Source organism: Elaeis guineensis, chromosome 5 (genome assembly GCF_000442705.2).
Source record: "Elaeis guineensis isolate ETL-2024a chromosome 5, EG11, whole genome shotgun sequence".
Classification (NCBI taxonomy): Eukaryota; Viridiplantae; Streptophyta; class Magnoliopsida; order Arecales; family Arecaceae; genus Elaeis; species Elaeis guineensis.
Window position 1 is genome coordinate 51,656,236 of NC_025997.2, and position 24,939 is coordinate 51,681,174.

Sequence of the window (24,939 nt, forward strand, 5' to 3'; positions counted from 1 at the left end):
GGGCTTCGCCAGCAGTGGGGGTGAGCTAAGGTAGCCTTTTAATTCTTCGAATGCCTGTTGGCATTCAGAGGTCCAACAGAAGTTCTTCGGCCGCTTGAGGGTTTGAAAGAAGGGCAAACATCGTTCGGCCGACCTCGCGACAAAGCGATTAAGAGCCGCAATCCTCCCCGTGAGGTACTGAACCTCCTTGATCGACCTTGGGGCGGTCATCTCTTGGATGGCGCGAATTTTCTCTGGATTGGCCTCAATCCCGCGCCCTGATACCATGAAGCCCAGGAACTTTCCTGAAGTTACCCCGAAAGCACATTTGGTCGGGTTCAGCTTCATTTTATACTTTCGAAGAGCGCCAAAGGTTTCCTCGAGGTCGGCGACATGATTTCTGGAAGACCTGCTTTTTACAAGCATATCGTCCACGTAAACCTCCATGTTTCGGCCGATCTGCTCTTTGAAGATTTTGTTCACCAATCGTTGATAGGTGGCGCCCGCGTTCTTGAGGCCGAACGGCATGACCCTGTAGCAGTAAAGGCCGCGATTAGTGATGAAAGCTGTCTTTTCTTCATCTTCCGATGCCATTCTAATCTGGTTATAGCCGGAGAACGCGTCCATAAAAGTTAGGAGCTCATGGCCTGAGGTAGCGTCCACCAGTTGGTCGATTCTGGGAAGGGGATAGCTGTCCTTTGGACAAGCCTTATTCAGCTTTTTGAAGTCGATACACATCCTCCACTTGCCGTTTGCTTTCTTGACCAAAACAACATTGGAGATCCACTCAGGATAATTGACTTCCTTAATAAATCCGGCCTTAAGAAGCTTATCTATTTCCTCGGCTATCGCCTTCTGCCTCTCTGGGGCATGACTCCGGATTTTTTCTTTTGTAGGCCGATGTTTAGGGTCGACCACCAGATGATGTTCCATGACTTCTGTGTCGATCCCCGGCATATCCGTCGGGACCCATGCGAAAACGTCCGCATTCCTTCGAAGGAAATCTACGAGACGCGTCCGCACCTCCTCCCCCAGGTTGGAGCCAATTAACACCACATGCTCCGTGTTCCCATCATTCAAAGGGATTGGTATTAGGTCTTCGATAGGACCGCCCCTCTCTTCAGTGAGGTCATCGCGAGCATCCAATCCATCGACCGGACAGAGGTCCGCTTGATCGCTCCTTTGCAAGGCGATGTTGTAGCAATGTCTGGCCAGGGCTTGGTCTCCCCGGACTTCTCCAATCCCCTGGTTGGTGGGGAACTTCAATTTCAAATGATAGGTTGAAACAACAGCTCTGAGGGCATTGAGGCCGGGTCGGCCAAGGATTGCATTGTAGGCGGATGGCGCCTTTACCACTAGGAAATTCACCAAGGCTCTGGACTGCTTTGGATACTGGCCCGCGGTCACAGTCAGAGCTATCATTCCCTCCGTTGGAACGGCGTCACCGGTGAACCCTATCAAGGGGGAGCAAATCGGTCTCAGATGACCGCAAAGAGTGGCCATTCTGGAAAAGGCGTTGTAGAACAGGATATCGGCCGAACTCCCGTTGTCGACGAGAATGCGACGGACGTTGTAATTTGCTATGTTCAAGAAAACTACGACCGCGTCGTTACGAGGGAATTGGACCCCCTGGGTGTCCACTTCAGTGAAGGTTATGGGTTCTTCAACTTTCTGTCGCTTGGGGGATGCAGCCGGTGCGCTGATTGCCTCCCGCCGGGATTCCCCCGAGATGATGTTGACGGAATCCGGCAGAGGCCGGTCATCCGGCCACCCCTTATCGGCGACCATAGCCGGAGGTAGTTGTGCAGAGACCTCGTGAGAGGGCATCCGATGAGGGAAGAAGGATTGGGCGCCGGAAAAGATGGCCGGAAGCGGATCCGTTGAGCGCTCCTTTAAGAACAAGGGTACTGCGAAGACACAGCCCCTTCCTCTAGCACCAATCCTGTTGGTGCAAAAATCTGCTTGCGCCGGAGAAGCTGGAGTCGGGGAAGCCGCGGTCGCCGCCGGGACCTGCAAGGGAAGTCTAAACCGGAGGTGGGGTTGCTCCGGCAAGACCCTCCGACGCTCAAGTCAGTTCTCTGCCTCAACAAGAATGGAGTGCTCGAACGGAGAATTTAGCAGAGTTTTGAGATAAGAAATGAGCTTAAAGAATAACGTATCTGGGTCCCCCTTTTATAGGCAGAGGAGGCAACGGATTGATGGCGACGCTTGTAACCGTCTGGTAGTGGGCCGCCCATGGTCAGGGGAATTGATTGCGAAGGATAGTGGAGTAGACACGTGGCTATTGTCACGGCCTGCCACGTAGAGCCAGTTGCAGGTAGTGGAGCGGCGTCCGTTGCCGCTAGCTGTCAGGGAGTAGTGGAGTCGTGCAGCACCTGCCGCAGGGAGTGGAGCAGAATCGTGGCCGTTGACACAGCCTGTCAGAGAGTAATGGGTCCGCCGCAGGGGGTGATGGAGCCGCGCGAAATCCCGCTACAGGAAGTGGAACAGGATCATGGTTGTTATTGTGACCTGCCAGGGGGCGCGGACCCGTTGATTGAAGCTTGGCAGCGGTCGGAGTCCGGCTTCTGTAGAGGTCCGGGAGGGGTCCTCCCGTCGGTTGGGGTCGTGGATGGAGCCCGACTTCCGTGGGAGTCCGGGCGGAACCCTCTCGGAGCTGAAGCTGCGGGCGGAGTCCGACTCCCGTAGGAGTCCGGGCGGAGTCCTCTGCAATCAAAGTCAAAGGTGAAGTCCGGCTCCCGTGGGAGTCCGGACGGAGCTTACCAGCAATTGATACCGAGGCGGAGTCCGGCTCCCGTAGGAGTTCGGACGGAGCCGTTCTGTAGCCGATGTCGGAGGCGGAGCCCGGCTCCCGTAGGAGTTCGGGCGGAGCCGTTCTGTAGCCGATGTCGGAGGCGGAGCCCGGCTCCCGTAGGAGTTCGGGCGGAGCCGTTCTGTAGCTGATGCCGTTGAGGGTTCCGGCTGTGGGTATTTTATACCCAACACAATATAAAGTAATTTAGATCAAAAATTATTTCAACATCTAAACTAAAATCCATATACATAATGCACTTAATTAAGAATTAAGATTCGAAATTAAAAGATCTAAAATTGTGAATTTAAGATCTAAATTTCAATGCATAAAATATGGAGTTTGGGTATGGGTCAAAAAAATTAAGCCTAAAGACTAAACTACAACTAGGATCATTGATTAGATCAAACTAGAATCCTTTTCGATTTTGAGCAGTTGATCGAATCTAATCAAAAGTTGCTTGGGATTATGTCAAAGGGACTCAAAAATTGAGTTTAGTTGTAGTTGGTCAAATCGATTCACATGCGATGTGAATTGATTAAATCTAGATCGCATTTGGCTTAATGGTCCGAGCTCGAGTAACTAGGCTGACCTGTTTAATTCTAATAGACCAATTGGTGTCTCAAGTAAGTTTGGCAACTCGACTAGTGGTTTTTAATTGGGAGCATGCTCACCTGATCATTTCGATGGTGTCTAAGGCAAGCATCAGCATATCCTCCCACCGATCTCACTTACCTGACCAATTTGGTCGATTAAGAATTGAATAAAGTTGTTTGGTCATTTGTGTTCATCCATGCCAACTAGATTGGTCAGACATGAGATGTGCTGATCTGAATCAGATCAATCATCTACATCAGATGTATGTGACTATTAGAAGAGATCTAAACCTAAATCTCCTCACTAAATATTAAGTCTAACAGTCTTCCACCGTTGTACAGATGCAGGTGCCTTTTTCGACGTTAATCGTTCTCGACTGGTCACAGTGGTTCGATTGTATCGGGAAGACAACCACTCCATCGGTGTTAGATGTCCCGAGGTAAAGATAGGGTTGGACCCAATAACTATTAGGTGAGGGATCCAATGATGGCTCTACGCCCACTGGTAAACCGTGAATCGGGCTTAACTAAGGAGTGTGGTCAATAATTATTAGGTGAGCCTACATGACTTAGAGAGCAAGTCGCTGCAATATACTTAGAGAAGCATCTGGACAAAGAGTTATCCATGCATTGGTGTATGTGTCACCAATAACTGTTAGGTGAGGTGCTGGACATCGGTGGGACCGCAACACCCACTAGAAGCCCAATTATCGCGTATAGGTTTCCGTTTCTCTATCAATTTTAACAATTGATTTCTTTGATTTTCTTGTAAATATAACTTACTAACTTTTTTTATTTTTTTTATTTTTTTTGCAAAAAAAATAGAAAAAAAAAAGAGAAGAAAAGAAAGATGAACGCTTCAATTTGGTGAGATCAATCCTAACCCTAACCCTAAACTACTTTCTTTTTTAGTATTAATTGCTGTTTTTTTTCAAATTAACATAAAATTCACCCGCATAAACTTAATAAAAATCGCATGATAAGAGTAGAAAATTATTTAGAAGCATTCATCATCTTAGATTTTCTTTTGGTGATTGCTGGAGACAAGATAAGTTTTCAAGTTTGATTAATTACATGCATACAATTGCATAGAACCCCTTGTTTAAAATTGGTTGTGCATATTCATCTCAAATCAACTTAAGAGCAACACCCATCAACAAGATAAGATGGGGATTTCATCACCCTTCCTAAATCCAAAAACAACTAACCAGCATCCCGCATTAACCCAAGCCTAATTAAAATTAAGTAGACGTTGGCCCCTAGGATCAATTGAGTTCAGTTTGAGTATTGTGGTGAAGTCGAGTGCAAAGTAAGCTTGGACTCACCCCTAAAATTAGTGTCTAAGGCAAAAGGTTACAAAAGCTAAGTCTAAGTGGACTTGTGGTTATTTAATTGGTTCCGTTAGCTTACCTTGCCAATCCAATTAGTGTCTAAGACAAGCAACGGGGGGACCCCCACGACCCCACCTCTTACTTGGCTAGTTGAAGGAAGTGAGAACAAACCCAACTTGTATCTAGGCTAAGCCACTCTACATTGAACTATTAGATCTAAGAAACCCGTAGGTGTCTAGGTTTAATTGCTTGCTAACTTGATTGCAATTAATACTTAACCACAACTAATTCTTCTCATCTATTGTCTTTAGGTCTAGGGCTTTTTTAAGGTTCTCACCTTTAAAACCTCTCTCTTACTTCCTCTTCTCTTTTCTTTCTCCCTCTTCTTAAAAAAAAAATCTGAACCATGCACATTAGGGTTTGCACTAGTACATGCATGGTAGATCTCTTTATCCAGACCTAGTTGAACCTAATCCTGAAATTGAAAGGCTAATTCATGTTAAATCTGAAAATCAAATGGCTGAAAATCTTAAAGAACCACCTAGACAGATGAAAGAATATTTTATTCCTTCCACCTATAACCCATCGACTTGTATCCACTTACCTGATATCCCTGTAAGCCATAATGAGATCAAGTCGATCACAATCCAGATGCTCCCATCTTTTTATGGGAACACCAATGAAGATCCTTACAAGTATCTAGATGAATTCTTAGAAATCTGTTCCACGGTGAAGATTCAAAATTTTACTGATGATGCATTTAGACTGACCCTATTCCCCTTCTCACTTAAGGACAAAGTCAAGTACTAGCTTGGCACAATAGGGAGACCAGTCCAAACTTGAGCTGAAATGCAGCATGAGTTTTTTAAGAAATTTTATCCCATAGATCGAACCAACACCATGAGGTGAGCCATCACTGAATTTGCTCAGCTTCCAGAGAAACAAATTCACAAGTCATAGAAGAGACTTAAGGAACTTCTTAAAAAATACCCACATTATGGTCTATCTAAGTGGCAAATTATTCATGCTTTCTATGAGGATTTAGGTGACCAATATAGACAGATGGTAGATGCATCTTGTGGAGGTGCATTCATAAGTAAGAGTGAGAATGAAGCCTATATTTTGTTTGAAATCTTAAGTGAAAACTCGATCAACCATACTTCATTATCTTCCTATGAAAGATCGATCCCTCTCCAAAAGCGGACAGAAATTTTTGAGATCAAACAAACAGACTCTAGTTCTAAGACTGACTTGAACCTAATAGCTCAAAAATTAAATAAAGTCGACCTTCTTGCTCAGAAATTAGATCAGTTCCTAACCCTAGGTCAACAATCTCCTGCACAATACACACCACCTCTCAATTATCAGGAGATCTGTTCTATCTGTGCTAGCCCAGCCCATCATGTGAGTAAATGTCCTACGGCTGCACAGTTTCCACCTTTTATCTAAGAACAAATTCAAGCTGCCCAAGATTACTCCAAGCCTGTCAATGACCCATTCTCAAACACATAATCCAAGTTGGAGGAACCACCCCAATTTTTCTTAGAGATCCCAACAGACTCCGGCTCAGACCCACCTAACTACCTACCTAACTACCATATCACAATCAGCCATCATACCCACTTCCTCAACAGACCAATCTAGCCAATGATAGATTTAATCAACTCCAACAATTGATTATAACTCAACAGCAATCTATCGCTAGGCTAGAAGCACAAATAGAACAGTTAGCTGAGTCTACCATGAGGAGAGAACCAGGTCAATTGCCAAGCCAACCAATACCAAATTCCAAGAACAACTCATGCACCCACCAATCACCTGGATCTAGTCATCAATCCAATGTCCCACCTAAAAATCCCCAATTTGAGAATGCCAAAGCAATTTCTGAGCTTAGAAATAGTAGGATTCTTAAGGACCCGTATCAGGACCAGGTGAGAGAGGCTAGTAATGATGCTAGCCCAAAAGAGAACTTGAGAGAAGAAGTTAGTACTGAGACTAACCCAATAGAAGAACCTGAGCCCGGAACTGGTACTAATCTGAGTGAAAAAGACAGAAAAAAGAGAGCGGATGAGTTATCCAAGATATATAAACTAAGAGTCCCGTTCCCTTCAGCTCTAGAAGTCGGTTCTTTCCGCAAAAAGCAAGGAGCACGCAACGAGAAACTAATGAAGTTGTTTAAGCAAGTTCACATTAATCTACGCCTCCTCGATGCAATTCAACATGTCCCAGTTTACGCTAAATTTCTTAAAGAACCTTGTACCCAAAAGAGAATTGTACTGTCTGAAGATGTTAGTGCGGTCTTGTTGAATCCATTACCTTAGAAAATAAAAGATCCTGATGCTCCTTTGATTTCATGTGCTATAGGAGGCATCACCTTTGACTGAGCTTTGCTAGACTTAGGAGCTAGTGTCAACCTACTTCCAACTTCGATCTACGAAAAATTTGGGATAGGAGAACTGAAACCCACATCGGTTATTTTGCAACTAGCTGATAAATCTGTAAAGACGCCACGTGGTCTGATCGAAGATGTCATAGTCAAAGTAAACAATGCTATTTTCCAGTAGACTTCCTCATACTTGATATGGAACCATCCCAAGAGCTGAATCAAAATCCCATAATTTTAGGGTATCTATTCCTAACCACGGCCAATGCCAATATCAATTATAAAACAGGAGCCATGGATCAAAAGGTGAGAATTAACGTTTTTAATGTCTCAAAGTACGCTCAAAAGGAGAAAAGCTGTTCAGTAATTGATCTGATAGATGAGATAGTTGAAACTGATTCCTCAGATTTGATGGAAGATGATTTTCTGGATGAACCCATTGAAGAAATCCAAAATCAGGAGGTGAATACCTTGCTTGATTCACCTTACCCAGCACATTCACTACCTTGGTTAATGAGAATTGAGCCCTTACCTAAGCTAGAAACTGAACCACTACGTCCTTCAATTCAGGCCCCACTACAACTTGAACTGAAATCTTTGCCTGAATCACTTAAGTGTTTTTAAGACCTGAGAAAACCCTGCCAGTAATTATTGCTTCTGACCTAACCCCGGCACATGAAAACCAATTGCTAAATGTGTTAAAAACACAGAGAGAGGCCATAGGTTGAATCATTGCTGATTTAAAAAGCATTAGTCCATCAATATGCATGCACCATATTTACACAGAGGACAATGCCAAACCCATTCGAGAAATGCAAAGACGGCTCAACCCGAATATGCAAGATGTAGTCAAAAAGGAGGTAATTAAATGGTTAGATGCTGGTATCATTTACCCTATTTCTGATAGCCACTGAGTAAGTCCCACTCAAGTTGTTCCAAAGAAATCAGGATTCACGGTTGTCCGCACCGACCATGGGGATCTAGTGCCAACACGACTTTCCACTGGATGGCATGTCTGTATAGATTATAGAAAACTCAATGCAGCCACCCGTAAAGATCATTTCTCCTTACCCTTTATTGACCAAATCCTAGAGAGACTAGCTGACCAACAATATTTCTGCTTTTTAGACGAATACTCAGGATACAATCAGGTAGCAATCTACCCAGGAAATCAGGAAAAGACCACCTTCACATGCCCCTATGGAACCTTTGCTTTTCGTAGAATGCCTTTCGGACTGTGTAATGCATCCGTGACCTCTCAAAGGTGCATGATGTCAATATTTTCAGATATGGTAGGAGATTTCTTAAAGATATTCATAGATGATTTTTCGATCTTTGGAGAATCCTTTGAGAGTTGCTTCAACAATTTGAAGAGAATGTTAAAACGATGCATTGAGGTCAATCTAGTTTTTAAGTTGGAAAAAGAGCCATTTCATGATTTAAGAGGGGATCGTTGTTGCCCAGCTATGCAACCCAAGAGGAGGGATGAATTGAGTTTTTAAAAATTTAAAAATTAACTTTCAACTATTATGATTATTTAAATGAGTAGGATAAATGTGGAGTGTGATATTTATACAACGTGTAGAAGTTGGATGCAAGATTGCATGAAGATAAGAAAATTAAAAGGAGAGCAAGTAAGCACAACACAAACAAAAAGATTTATAGTGATTCGGTGCCAACCTTGCACCTACATCCACTCTCCAAGCTCCTACTTGGGAATTCAAATCCACTAAACCGTATTCAAACCAAATACAACGTCGGAACCTCCGACTCTAGCTATTTCAAGCTAGAACACTTATTTCCCGGATACAAACCAACCCAATACAATCCGATTCAAGGTTCGGATCAACCTTTCCACGTTTTGAAACCCTTCCAAAACAAAAAATCAACTCAAAAATAGAGTATAACAGTTAATCACACAGAAATACAGATGTAGCTCCTTTAATGAGCAAATAAAGCTTTAAATACACTTTACACAATAAAAACGAAGCTCTTCTGATTTCCCTCAAGGTAGTTGAAGACTTGAATGAGCTCTTGAGGGTTTGGTAAACTTGAAATAAAAGCTTCTTGAACTTTTAAGAGGGCTCTTGCTTAGGATTGAAATGAATGCTTGAAGAACCTTTTCAAAACTTTGTTGATTCCCTCCTTTAAGTGTTTTTTATAACTTCAAATGATGGTGGAGAGTAATCTGGGCTAAAATAGAGCCGTTAGAGCACATTAAATGGACATTAAATGCAGCCAAAATAAGTTGAAAACTAACCATTGCGGAGTTTTTCCGTCGCAGGGGTCAACTCATAAGGTCGACTCATGCTCATGAGTCGACTCATGGGGTCGACTTCTGTGGCACAGAACAGAAAATGACTGTTCTGTAATTTTGGCCTACACAGCAGCAGAGGTCGACTCATAGGGTCGACTTATGCTCAGGGGTCGACTCATGGGGTCGACTCACAGAGTGTGCCAGTCAAAGAATTCAGCGTGCCGTTCAGCCCCTTTTGCTATGAGTCGACTCATGGGGTTGACTCAAATATATAAACATGATTTTCTTTCAAAATACATATTCAAAAATATTAAAATTACCTCCAATAGATTACAAATCTTGTGTTCTTGCTCTTGAAGCTTCCGAATCAGAACTTTGTAAAATTATGATTTTGCCCCTAAAATACAATAAATCTTTTTCCAAGCCAAAATCATTAGTAACCCTCTCAAATGCTTTGTAATCATCAAAATCAATTCAAAGAACAATAATCTCCCCTTTTTTGATGATGACAAAACACTTGAGCAAAAGCATATATAAAGTATTGAACATGAATTTCAAATTTATGAAGATACATCACTTCAATATCATAGCCAAGTATTTCAACGAAATGCATCATAGGCAGTTTGAAGATCAATTTAAAATTTGCTTATAAGTTCATTTGCTTTAAAAATTAGATTAAAAAAAAAAGAATTGACGATTTTGGTTCTTTGACACATTTGCTTAACAATTTTGCTTATTACTAATTTATTTATTGCTTATTGCTCATTTTTTTATTGCTTATTGCTCAAATTCGATTTTGATTCTCAACTCTTCCTTTTTGACAGCATCAATTAAGATTCTCTACTTCTCCTTTTAAGGGATCTTAAAAGGACAAATTCTCTTTACTCTCCTTTTTTGATAGCATCAATTAAGATCTTAAGGGATTTTAAGAATAGAGAAAAGAAAAGAAAGATGACAAAAAGGACATATTTTCTTTACTCCCCTTTTTGATACCATATTTTACTTCTTTAGCCCCTTTCTTTGATTGCTTATTTCTCTACTCCCCCTCAACATAGCAAACATAAAGGATATATCAATTTGCTCATCTAGAAGATATTACAATTCATAGTATTTTTCAGCACTAATATGAGTCATTTTTCCTATCTCATAATTAAAACAATTCAATTTGATCACATTCATAGACATTCATTGAAAGTCAAAGCACATATAGATATATATATTCAAAAGTGACTGAATACAAAAGGTGTCCCAATACACATGAGTCAACTCAAAATACAAAAGTCATAGATAGAAACTATCCAAGAGTTAATTAGCCAACAAATACAAGGCCCATAAGATAGATCCTAGACATAAAAGACTAACTAATCTAGATCTAATAGAGGTCATGACTAGAGGGATCAAAGTCTAAAGAATCAGAGATAAAGTGAGGAGATGTAGGATCAAGTCCACGAGCACGATCTCGACCACGTCTGCCTCGGCCACAGGTAGAGGTACCAGCACGAATAAAGAGGTGAGAGAATCCTGAAGCCTGAGAAGCTACGGACTGTGCAATAAGGGAAAGTCTGATGGTGTCCAAAAGATCTAAGGCTCTCGATATAGACTACATCAGGGCACTGAACTGAGTAGAAGCATTCTCACTGAAGCCCTTGATCTCTCTCCTCAAAAAGTCAAAGCCACTCTCTAAAACTCCTCGAAGTCTAGCCACCTCTGCAGATAGGTCTGAGATCTCTGTGATATCTTCATGTGGCTGGGGATAGGCTAAAGCTAATATTTGCCCCTGCAAGTCTAATACTCTGCCTGTCAATCTCAAAATATATCCCTCAAGCTGCTCAATGCGTACCGACTGACCAGTAAGCATTTGAAAAACAGTAGAAATGTGAGGGATCAAAGTCTGGTCTGAGTCACCCTAGGATGTCGATCTCTGAGCAAAGACTGAAGTAGCAAACTACTAAGATAGAATGGAGGCAACATACTGAGACATCATCTCAATCTGATCATCTGCTAGCCTGAACTCTGAAGGATGTGCCCTGCTCTCTGACTGTGGAACTGAAGCATGCCTCCTCACAGACTCTGAAGGACCAGCCTTGTGATCAGATATGAATTGAATATCTGAGGATGCTCTGTGATCACGAAGAGATGAAGACGGTCCCTCCTCTGCTCTATCCTCTGCTCTCTCCTCAACACCCTTTGTCCAACCGCCATCAGTCTTAGAAAAGCCCATGCGATGCAATGTGTGGCGGTTGATGGTGTCGGAATGGGATAGTCTAGCAACTGCCTTCTCCTCAAAACTGACTCCGAACCTCCTAAAAACTAAGGTGAGTGCCATACTAAAAGGCAAGTGAGCCTTGGACCTGCTCAAGATCTCTCTCATGGCCTCAAACATCAATGCGGGAAGGTTCAGAAGGGTCTGTGTGATCACATGGTATATAATACAAATATCCCTACCAGATAGAAGGTCGTGTCTACCACTCCTAGAGACAAACAGTTTGATTACCAAGTGATGTAACAGCCTCATCTCAATAGAAAGAATTTTTGCTTCCAATTTATTTAGACTTTCAGTATAAGTTCTCCCTAAGATAACATTAATTCCTTCTTCTTTAATAGGGAGCTCCATATTGGTATAGCCTTCACAAGGCAAATACAGTATCTGTCCCAAGTGGACTGGATCCAGAATAACATCAACACCTTTTACTGTAGATTTCACTGTTCCATTGCTATAGCTCAAATTTAAGTAAAATTCCCTGACAAGATCGACATAAGAATTTTTCTTTAAAGAACAGTAAAATTTCCATCCTTGATACTTAATCTTCGATCCAATAGTGAACCCTTCTTTTTCAAAAAAATTTGAAATCAATATTTTTTCTGGATTCCACTTTCCGCTCAGAGAGAGGTACTTTGCTTGGGCTGATTGGGGATTGAGTGGAAGCTGAAGCAGGGATTGGAGCAGGAGAGGGCTCGGCTGCTAATCTCTTTCTGCGCACACTCTCTTCTAACCCGCGAACAGATTTTCTCCTCTGTGGAAGCTTCATTTTGGGAGCCATTTGCACAATAAGGACTTGCACAGAGCTCTAGAGACTAAATGTGAGGGAGAGAGGAAAAGATTCTAGTGGAAAGGCAAAGATTTTGGAGAGGTGATGTGTCGATTTGAAGAAGACGGGTAGAGTCTAAGGCAAGCTCGAACCGCCCCAAACGAAAAAGGAAGAAAAGAGGAACTTGGTTCCTAAACGGACGATTTGAAGAGTGAAAATCGGTGGAAGGAGATATTTGAGAGAAATCTTTGGTTTGAGGAAGAAGAGATGGAGAGCTTTTGGTTTGGTGGGAGGAAGAAGACGAAGGACTGAGTCGGCTCAAGAAAAAATTCCCAATAAGAAGAGAGCGCCCGAAGGGTTTTGAAAAAAATACAAGTTTACCCTAGGGTCGACCTTGGGGATCGACTCATGGCATAGAAAAATTTAAAAGAATGATGGGACAATTTCGAAAAAATTTGAAACTCGGAGAGAAAAATGTTTACCTAAATATTGATCATGTGAATGATAGTTTTGAGCTTTTGAGCTCTTAAAAAAAATGAGAATTGAGCTCAATAGATTTAGTTCAATGAATTTTTGGTATTAAGAATTTGGAATCAGAGAGATACTTAAGCTGATGGATCAAGGATTCCTAGTTCGCTCCTAATTTCACAAAATCTATCTTCACTTAAGACCTTGGTAAAGATGTCAGCCAATTGTTTTTCCAGTACAAACATAATCAAGAATTATATCTTTATTTTGATGCCTAATTTCAATATGTTTTGATCTAGAATGCTGAATTAGATTTTTAGTTAGATTTATAGCACTGGTGTTATCACATCTTATGGGAGTTTCATTGAGTTTGATGCCAAAGTCTTCAAGTTGTTGCTTAATCCACAAGATTTGAGCACAACAACTTCCGGCTGCAATGTATTCGACCTCGACCGTAGACAGTGCTACCGAGTTTTGCCTCTTGCTAAACCAAGAAATTAAATTAACTCCAAGAAATTGGCAAGTTCCACTAGCATTTTTTCTATCTAATCTGCATCCAGCAAAATCGGCATCTGAATATCCTATCAAGTCAATTGATGAGTCCTTAGAATACCATAGTCCTAGAGTTTATGTATCATTTAAATATCTAAGGATTCTTTTAACTGCATTCAAGTGAGATTCTTTCGGATTTGATTGAAAGCGAGCACAAAGACAAACACTAAATATAATATCTGATCTACTAGCAGTTAAATACAATAGAGAACCAATCATGCCTCTATAAAATTTTAAGTATACATTTTTACCTCCTTCATCCTTGTCAAGCTTACATGATGGGCTCATAGGTGTACCAATTGCTTTGGAGTTCTCCATTCCAAATCTTTAAAGTAGTTCTCTTGTGTACTTGCTTTGGATGATGGAGATTTCTTCCTTTGTTTGTTTGATTTGGAGTCCGAAGAAGAATGTAAGTTCTCCCATCATGCTCATCTCGAACTCTCCCTGCATGAGCTTTGCAAAATCTTGACAAAGAGTTTCATTAGTAAATCCAAAAATAATGTCATCAACATATATTTGTATAACTAATATATCATTTTGATTTCTTTTAATGAAAAGGATTGTGTCTACATTTCCTCTTGAAAAATCATTATTAAGCAGAAATTTACTTAGCCTTTCATATCAAACCCTAAGTGCTTGTTTCAAACCATACAATGCTTTGTTTAATTTAAAAACATGATTAGGAAAAGCATGATTTTCAAAACCTGAAGGTTGTTCTACATAAACTTCTTCAGCAATATATCAATTTAGAGAAGCACTTTTAACATCCATTTGGAATAACTTAAAATTCATAAAGCAAGCATATGTAAGTAGAAGTCTAATTGCTTCAAATCTAGCAACAGGTGCAAAGATCTCATCAAAATCAATTCTTTCTTCTTGATTATAACCTTTTGCAACTAATCTCGCTTTATTTCTTATCACATTTCCATGTTCATCCAATTTATTCCTGTATACCCATTTTGTGCCAATTATTGAATAATTTTTAGGTCTTGAAACTAAAGTCCATACATTATTTCTTTCAAATTGATTAAGTTCTTCTTGCATTGCATTTATCCAATTATAATTTTTTTCAGCTTCATCTATGGTTTTAGGTTCTAGATGAGAGACAAAAGTAAAATGATTGAATGCATTTCTAAGTGAAGAACGAGTTCTTACACCATGTGTAGGATCACCAATGATTAGTTCTTTGGGATAATTGTAATCATACCTCCATTTTTTGGATAGATCATTTGTACCTAGAGGTTGTTCATGTTGTTCTTCACCTTCCTCATCCTGTTTGTCTTCATGCTCTTCATCATCTTGAATGGTTGAGTCTTTTAGAGTGATATCCTTCATTCCTTCTATAAGAGGATCTGCATCATCAATACCTTCATTCTTCCTTGAAGGAAGATCGTTAGTTTAATCAAAAACAACATGTATTGACTCCTCTACTATTAAAGTTCTTTTGTTGAAAACTCTAAAAACTTTGCTAGAAGAGTAACCAAGAAAAATCACTTCATCGGATTTAGCATCAAATTTTCCTAGTGTTTCTTTACCATTGTTCAAAACAAAACATCGACAACCAAAAACATAAAAATATGCAATGTTTGATTTTCTTTCTTTCCAAAGCTCATAAGGGATTTTCTTTAAAATTGGTCAAATTAAAGCACGGTTTAATATGTAACATGCCGTGTTAATTGCTTCCACCCAAAAATATCTTGAAAGGTTGCTTTCACATAGCATGGTACGGGCCATTTCTTCAAGAGTTCTATTTTTTCTTTCTACTATCCCATTTTGTTGGAGTGTCCTAGATACTGAAAAGTTGTGGTCAATACTTTTTTCATCACAAAATTTTTCAAAATCTTGATTTTCAAATTCGATTCCATGATCACTTCGAATATTTTGAATTGAAAAACCTTTTTCATTTGTGACTTTTCAATAAAATTTTGAGAAAATATGAAAAGTTTCATCCTTATGTGCTAAGAAGAAGACCCATAGCAAACGAGAGAAATCATCAATAATCACAAAACCATATCGTTTTCCACCTAAACTAGTAGTTCTAGTGGGTCCAAATAAATCCATGTGCCATAGTTCTAATGGCCTAGAAGTTGAAACAATATTTTTAGATTTGAATGAGACTCGTGTTTGTTTACCCATTTGACATGCATCACAAATTCTATCTTTTTCAAAATTCAATTTGAATAAGCCGATAACCAATTCCTTTTTAATAAGTTTTGAGAGTGAATGCATGCTAATATGTGCAAGCCTACGATGCCAAAACTAACTAGTCTCATTAATCTTGGCATTCAAGGCTACTAGGCATTGCATGTTTATTTTGGAAAGATCATTCAAATCTACCATATAAACATTACCATGTCTATGCCCAACAAATTTAATGCCTTCATTAATAGGACTAATTACAATGCAAACTGAAGATTCAAAAATGACTTTGTATCCTTTATCATAAAATTGACTGATGCTTAATAAATTATGTTTTAAACCATCTACTAATAAAATATTTTCAATATACTTGAAAGGAGTGATACCAATGTTACCTATACCGATGATCTTTCCTTTGCCATTGTCTCCAAAAGTGACCATCCCTCCATTTTTAGCATCAAGTGTGATAAATTGGGATTCATCACCAGTCATGTGTCTTGAGCACCCGTTATCAAGATACCATCTCCGATTTGCTCCTTGTGATGCAGGACACATCTATACACAAGAATCAAATTTTGACTTTAAGTACCTAAGTTTTCTTGGATCCTTTTTGGTTAATCATAATGGTTCCTTTTGGAACCCATATTTTTTTTACATTGAAATTTTCAGATTTGTTAGAAAAACATGAATAGAATTTGTGTCCTATTCCACCACATTTAAAGCAAGTTATATTTGAAAACTTGTTGTATGATGAGTTTACAAAGATGTTTTTCAGAAATTTTTGTTTCTTTAAAAGATTATATCCAAGATCGGCTTTATCATAAATGGCCTTTTGATGGTCAAGTATCATGTGAAGTTTATTTGAACTTAAAGTAAACTTTTCAACCATTGATTTTAACTTGGCAATCTCATTTTTTAAGTTCAGATTTTCTTGAGACAGGATTGATTTTTCATTTGAAATACTCTCATTTTCTTTTAGTAAAGATTGATTCTTTCATTTTAATTCTTTGTTCTTTACCCCTAACTTCTTTAGTTCATCAAGTAAGTCATAAAACGTTCATGAATTTTTTCAAAGGTAAAATCAATAGGAGTTTCAGTATTTACCTTATTTTCATGTGCCATAAGGCACAAGTTAGTTTGTTCATTTGAATCTTCTTTTTTGAAACTTGACTGATCACTTCCGCTCCATGTAACCATCATGGCCTTCTTCTTGTACTTCTTGGGACCCTTCTTCAGTTGTGGGCATTCAGGCTTAAAGTGTCCCAGTTTCTTGTATTCATAACAAATAAGGGATCGCTTCTTATCCTTCTCTTTGCTATGTGCCCCTTTTGTGAGTGGCATCTTCCTCATTCCTTTTCTTCTTTTCTTCAAGAACTTCTTAAACCTTCTAGTAATGAGGGCCATTTCTTCATCCTACTCTTCATTTTCTGTATCATCGAATTCTTCATCAGGCTGAGCAGTGGATTTGAGGGCGATTATCCTCTTCTTTTTGACATCTTCTTCTTGGTGTTGTTTCATGCTTAGCTCGTGAGTTATCAGTGATCCTAGAAGCTCCTCCAAAGGTAAGATATTCAGATATTTGGCTTCTTGGATTGCGGTCACTTTGGCCTCCCAAGTCCTTGGTAAAGACCTAAGAATCTTTCTTACGAGATCACTGTTAGAATAAGACTTACCAAGACTTTTTAGACCATTAATAATATCAGTAAAACGAGTAAACATCTCAGTTATTGATTCATCATGCTCCATTTTAAAAAGTTCATATTTATGCACAAACATGTTGATTTTTGATTCCTTCACTTGATTAGTTCCTTCATGAGTTACTTCTAATCTATCTCATATTTCCTTAGCTGACATGCATGTTGAAATACGATTAAATTCATTAGCATCTAGAGTACAATACAAAATATTCATGGCTTTAGCATTTAGTTGAGCCATTTTCTTATTAACCTCATCCCATTCTTTTTCGAGTTTGGTTGATTCCACACCATCAATTATTTTAGTGGGTGTGTGTGGTCTATTTACTATGATACTCCACATATCATAGTTAAGTGCTTGAATAAAGATTTTCATCCGAGCTTTTCAATAGATATAATTTGATCCATTGAAAAGTAGAGGTTGGTTTGTGGACTGCCCCTCGGCTAGTGAAGTGCCAACTTGAGTTGCCATAGATCTTTAGTTCTTTGATGGTTAAATCAAAGTAAGGCTAGAGCACCGAACTCTGATACCACTTGTTGCCCAGCTATGCAACCCAAGAAGGGGGGTGAATTGAGTTTTTAAAAATTTAAAAATTAACTTTTAACTATGAGGATTATTTAACAATTAGTAGGATAAATGTGGAGTGTGATATTTATGCAAGGTGTAGAAGTTGGATGCAAGAATGCATGAAGATAAAGAAATTTAAAAGGAGAGCAAGTAAGCACAACACAAACAAAAAGATTTATAGTGGTTCGGTGCCAACCTTGCACCTACATCGACTCTCCAAACTCCTACTTGGGAATTCAAATCCACTAAATCGTATTCAAACCGAATACAACGTCGGAACCTCCGACTCTAGCTATTCCAAGCTTGAACACTTATTTTTCGGGTACAACCAACCCAATACAATCCGATTCAAGGTTCGGATCAACCTTTTCACGTTTTGGAATCCTTCCAAAACAAAAAATCAACTCAAAAATAAAGTATAACAGTTAATCACACAGAAATACAGATGTAGCTCCTTTAATGAGTAAATAAAGCTTTAAATACACTTTACACAATAAGAATGAAGCTCTTCTAATTTCTCTCAAGGTGGTTGAAGACTTGAATGAGCTCTTGAAGGATTGGTGAACTTGAAATAAAAGCTTCTTGAACTTTTAAGAGGGCTCTTGCTTAGGGTTGAAATGAATGCTCGAAGAATCTTTTCAAAATCTTGTTGATTCCCTTCTTTAAGTGCCTTTTATAACTTCAAATGATGGTGGAGAGTAATCTGGACTGAAATAGAGCCGTTAGAGCATATTAAATGGGCATTAAATGCAGCCAAAACGAGCTGAAAACTAATCGTTGCGGAGTTTTTCCGTCGCAAGGGTCAACTCATAGGGTCGACTCATGCTCATGAGTCGACTCATGAGGTCGACTTCTGTGGCACAGAACAGAAAATGACTGTTCTATTATTTTCACCTACACAGCAGTAGAGGTCGACTCATAGGGTCGACTCATGCTCAGGGATCGACTTAGGGAATCGACTCACAGAGTGTGCCAGCCAAAGAATTCAGCGTGCCGTTCAGCCCCTTTTGCCATGAGTCGACTCAAATATATAAACATGATTTTCTTTCAAAATATATATTCAAAAATATTAAAATTGTCTTCAATAGATTACAAATCTTATGTTCTTGCTCTTGAGGCTTCCAAATCAGAACTTTGTAAAATTATGATTTTGCCCCTGAAATACAATAAATCTTTTTTCAAGCCAAAATCATTAGTAACCTCCTCAAATGCTTTGTAATCATCAAAATCAATTCAAGGAGCAACAATCGTCTTAGGGCATACTGTGTCAAAGAGAGGGATTGAGGTTAATAGAGCAAAGGTTGAACTGATTTCTAAATTTCCTCCGCCCACTTCTGTCAAACAAATCCGATCTTTCCTTGGCCATGTAGGATTCTACCGTTGCTTCATCAAACACTTTTCTAAAACATCCCGTCCTTTGTGTAATCTGCTCGCTAAGGATGTTCCTTTTAACTTTGATGAAGAATATCTCAAGGCTTATGAATTTTTGAGAGAAGCTATGACCAAAGCTCCAATCATCCAACCTCCAGACTACTCACTACCTTTTGAGATCATATGCGATGCTTCTGATTTTGCCATAGGAGCTGTCTTGAGCCAAAGGGTAAACAAATATCCCATAGTGATTTATTATGCCAGCAGAACTCTGAATGAAGCTCAAATGAATTATACCACAACTGAGAAAGAGTTACTAGCTGTAGTGTTTGCCCTAAAGAAATTTCGATCATAACTGTTAGAATCAAAAATCATGATTTATTCGGATCATGCAGCTTTTAAATATCTGCTCTCAAAAAAAGATGCTAAACTACGATTGATTAGATGGATCTTACTGCTACAAGAATTTGATATTGAAATTCGAGACAAAAAAGATCTGAAAATGTTGTAGCAGACCACCTATCGAAAATCCTAGTTAAAGATTGTGAACCTACATCAATTGGAGAATCTTTCCTGGATGAGCAACTTCTAGTAGTTTCACACACAAAGGCCCCTTAGTTTGCAGATATTGTGAATTACTTAGCAGTTGGACAGATTCCTAATGGTCGGTCTAAGAATGAAAAGGATCGATTCTTTGCTCAAATCAAGTATTATTTTTGAGAAGATCCTGAACTTTTCTTGAAACTGAATAATTGAGTATCTTGAAATTCTATCATACTCTTGCTTGCTGAGGATATTTTTCTGGACCGAAAACTGCGGCCAAAGTATTGCAAAGTGATTTTTACTAGCCCATATTGTTTAAGGATGCTTATACTTTTAGCCAGAAATGTCTTAGGTGTCAAGCTTTAAGAAACATTTCAAAGAAAGACAATGCCTTTAAACCCCATTTTGCTAGTTGAAATTTTTGATGTTTGGGAAATTGATTTTATAGGATCCTTTCCACCCTCCAATGGTTTTGAATACATTTTGGTGGCCGTCAATTATATTTCTAAATGAATTGAGGCAATGACAACATGAACCAATGATCATAAGGTAGTCATAAAATTTGTTCAAAAGAATATCTTTTCTAGATTCGGATTTCCACGTGCTATCATTAGCGATGGAGGTACCCACTTCACAAACTACCAGTTCCGAATACTACTGCGAAAATATGGGGTCACACATAAGATAGCTATACCATACCACCCGCAAACAAGTGACCAAATTGAAGTATCCAATAGGAAGATTAAGAACATCTTGCAAAAGACTATTAAGCTTGATTGTAGAGATTGGTCAGATTGATTAGATGATGCATTATGGGCCTATAGGATAGCTTATAAAAACCCTATTGGAATGTTTCCCTACAGATTGATCTATGAAAAAACATGTCATCTTCTGGTAGAACTTGAACACAAAGCATATTGGGCAATCAAGCAACTGAATTTTGATTTGAAACAAACTGGTTCTAACCGGATGTTGCAACTGAGTGAATTGGACGAATTGAGACGAGAAACTTATGAAAATTCACGAATTTATAAAGAGAAAATGAAAGCCTTTCATGATAAACATATTTCAAGAAAAACCTTCGAGCCAAATCAACTAGTCTGGTTATTTAATTCAAGACTAAAATTGTTTCTAAGAAAATTGAGATCTAGATGGGATGGACCTTACATAGTAAATCAAGTATTCCCATATGGTGCAATCAAACTTTATGATCCTAAATCTGAAAATTTTTTAAGGTAAATGGTCAAAGATTGAAATCATATATTGAAGGGATGTCACTAAATCGAATCATTGACCAAATAGCATTTACAGACCCACACTGAATGGATCAGCATGGTCTGGCTGAAGACGATAAACTTAGCGCTTTCTGGAAGGCAACCCAGCTTCTGTTTTTTTATATCTTTTACATTTTTTTTAAGTTAATCAAGTCTTGCTTAGTGTCTTTTGTAGGGATTTGAAGACAGTATTGGCTAAGTTGGTAGGAGAACCAATTTTGAAAAAACTTCTGGATCAGGTGATATCTCTCCTTTTCTTTCTCTTTGTATGCACCATTTATTTTCCTTACTCCATTGAGGACAATGTCGATTAAGTTAGGAAAAAGAATAATAAAAATTTTAAAAAAATTTAAAGTCCTCAAATAAGTTAGTATTTAGCATTTAAGCACCTGATTATACTTAAGAATCGAGTTAAATCAAGCATTTTTAAAAGAAAATTGATGCACAACCAGAGAGTTTGTGAGATATCGAGAGATCAAGTATTAAGAAAATCCAATAAAGAGTTAAGCTTAAAACTGAAACAATTTTTTTTGAGCATTTCTAAATATTCCTACCAACATCAAAGAAGAGTTTACTTCCTATGGACTTGTATAGGGTAAATATATGTTTCTTCATACATATAAAGAAAAAAAATCAATAAAAGAAAGACGGAAGTAACAATATACTTGTCCATATGAAGGTTAATGATTTGGAGATAAAGATAAGGATAATTTAGAAGAAGTTCAAAAAAGATTTAGTGTTCTTGACTTAACTGCCACATTGATTAGTATTAATACCCCAATGACATACCTCACTCACGCTCTACTAAATATTAGTGGTTCTTTTTAAAATTGCTTGGTAAAATTCGAAACTCTAAGTTAAACGATACTTAACTCTAGATTCTTTCTTTACTCGAGGACGAGCAAAGTTCAAGTTGGAGGTTATGATAAGTCGTATATTTTTACAATTATTTTAGATATTTTTAGTAATTAATGGTGCTAATATCTTCTAAAAAATCTAATTTCATAAATAAATTGAATTTTCTTGCAAAAATAAATAATTTTGAAAAATATGAAATTAAAACATATTTACGAAAAATAGATATCAAGTTAATTAAACAATTTAAGCACCAAAATAAATGAAAAATTAATGAGCAATTTAATTCATATTTTTTTCTATTTTTCAAGCATAAAATCCGAGCAAATTCAAGCCAAAATACCCCAAAAATCCATTTTTCATAGCCTTCGGTGCACGATGGACCGGCCGCTCAGTCCACAGAATCAAGGGCACGGTCCACAAACACAGTTCGTGGTGCACGACGCGGTCCACGAGCGGACGGATGAGATCACGCCAAATACGCGATCGGACGGTCCAAGATACGCTTTCCAATATGCATCGATTGTGGCCCACTTCTTTGCACAATCCAACAGCTGGCAACGATTCTTGAGCAAGATCGAACGGCTATGGTTGGTTGCCAGCTGAAAACTAAAACGATGAAGGATTTTTAGCACCATCCAACAGTCCAAAACAGATCCATCGCCCGATCCGATGGTCAGTATCGATCCCGACTGTAAATAGTAGGTCTTATGCACTGATCAACGGCCCAAATTCAATCTGATGAAGAATCCAACGGCTGTCATTAATCCTGACTGTGATAAGGAAGTTAACGGTGATTTTTGGGCTGATTTGGGTGGTCCGAACAAGATCCAACGGCCAAAATTAAAGGACACGGGTTTAACACGATTTTAAGGGGTTTTGAGACTCCGTTTGCAACCAGAAAAAGTGAAAAATTCACCTATAAATAAGGGGGTCCAGGAATAAGAGAAAAAGGCAGAGAAAAATAGTGAAAAAAAATAAAAAAAAATAGATAAAAAATTAAAAAAATTTAGGGATCCAAGGAGAAGAATAAAAGAAGCCAGTTCGCTCTACGGAGTACAAAAGAAAAAAAGATCGTCAACCATCTTCCCAACGAGGATGCATCGATCAACTTCAGATCCTTATTACAGTTTTATTTTAATTTATTGTTCTTTTAAATTTTTTGTAATTGAATTTCAATTCCAATTAATGCAAAATTTATTTTCTTACATTTTAAATTTCTATCTTTTATTTTTATTGTAAGTAGATGCTAAGATCTAGTTAGTAGATCTTAATACCAATTTATTTTATTGCACTTTTAAATTTCTATCTTTTATTTTTATTACAAGTAAAAATTAGGATATAAATAGTAGATCTTAGTATCTGATTTATTTTTCGCGCTTTTAATTTCTATTTTTCGACTTAAATTGCTTTTTTCAAAATTTTATTTTCTTTTTAAAATCAAAGATTTCAAAAATACTGCCTTCTCTGAGGATTCAATCCGACTCACTACTCTACATGTTTTTAATTTTTAGAAGTCGGATTTAATTTGATAATCACGATGTCGTAACGACAACATCGCGAGCCTATCAAGGCATGTGTCATTAATGGTTAATTTCTAAATTGCTCCTGATCATAGGATCGTCACGGAGACGGTGATTAATACAAATAGACCGGTGCATGGATCGCTTCCTTCGGACAGATGAGTCTCGAGTCTGGATGTAGGAACACTGGAGTGAGAGTGCAGATGATTGTTAGAGAATAACTAGTACTGAACGTGACCAACACGAGAAGTCACATGAACATCTGCTCACTCGTTAGTGAATTTCTTGATGCTGCAGTTGTGTGACTGATCCTTTGACCTACAGTGCCACAGTTGCTCACAGTGAGGCTACTGAAGTTTGACTATACATAAATATTGACTAAATAAATTCTTGTATTGGATGTTGACGACAGTTGGTCCACTATAGGAGTAGGATGCACATCTAGATGGGATCTATTGATCCTAGCAGAAGAGAGTAGTCTTATGGGATTTAAGAAGCTGAATCCCTAAATCTATGGCCATAGCAGTGTGATTGATGAAAAAGAGTTTTTATGACAATCACAGTTAGACTCGAGCTAATTGAATCTATCATATGACCGATGTTAAGGTTTGACAATTCATCCATGACCTGCCATCTGATCGGGATTCACGATAAAGGGACTGTATCACACGTTAACTGCACCTGAAAGTTCATTATCTTTTATTCTGCTGAATTGCCACTACATACTGCTAGGTGTCATTGGTGGATTATGAGACCCACGAGCATCATCTTGATGATAGATGATCTTTAATGGATAGAGTTGGAATGGTTTCAATCCATCAAAAAAAATTTCGATGATATTGTGATAAAGATCACAATATATCTCACAACTAGTTAGAATGGAGCCTATGAGGTCACACACAAAGAGGTTTTTGACTGATTAGATGGTTCAGTTGTGATTATGAATCGTAATAGGATTTAATGATCAATGCGATTGATGATTAATCCAATGCAAAAGTTACAATTGTTTAATTTACTAAATGTTAGTAAGTTGTAAGAGGATTAATTAACAATTGGATTACTAATTGGCTCAATTTGATTGAGCAATGGGGCTTGGATCAAGTCTAATTGAATTAGATTCAATTTAACTTGATATGGGTTTGATTTGATCAAGCCTAATTGGGTTATGAGATGATCCAATTGCATGGGAAAACAATTCCTAATTTGATTAGGATTTGGGTGCAATCTAATTTCCAATTAGATTAGATTTTAATCTAGATAGATTAGGCTCCTAATCAGATTATGATTTCAATCTACTTGGATCAAATCAATTCCTAATCAGATTAAGATTGATTTGGTTTAAATAAGCCACCTAAGTCCTAATGGTTTAAGATTCTTTCTCCTTGTGGCATAAGGAAGCCCCATAAGAATGCCCATAACACACGACGCCCGCTTTGTTTTGCGCCAATTTTTCTCCACGTCCTAGAGAAAGAAACAATGTGAAAGGAGTTCATGCTAATGCTGTCTCACCATGAAATATGGGGGCGCAAAAAGAGATAAGGAGGCGGCATAATTTTAGAGTCCAAGGTAACATGGACTCTCAACCA

General features: G+C 38.4%; 1 long non-coding RNA gene across 15 annotated transcripts in view; it reads right to left on the reverse strand.

Moving 5' to 3' along the window:
• LOC105034755 (uncharacterized) overlaps positions 1 to 24,939 on the reverse strand; it is a 144,233-nt gene that overhangs the window by 101,511 nt on the left and 17,783 nt on the right. For 7 of the 15 annotated variants that reach the window (XR_012141532.1, XR_012141522.1, XR_012141521.1 and 4 more), the window contains exon 3: positions 13,638 to 13,850. The exons of the other annotated variants lie outside the window; for them this stretch is intronic. This is a non-coding gene — a long non-coding RNA (uncharacterized lncRNA). The remainder of the gene's footprint in view (positions 1 to 13,637; positions 13,851 to 24,939) is intronic. 15 annotated transcript variants of the gene reach the window in all.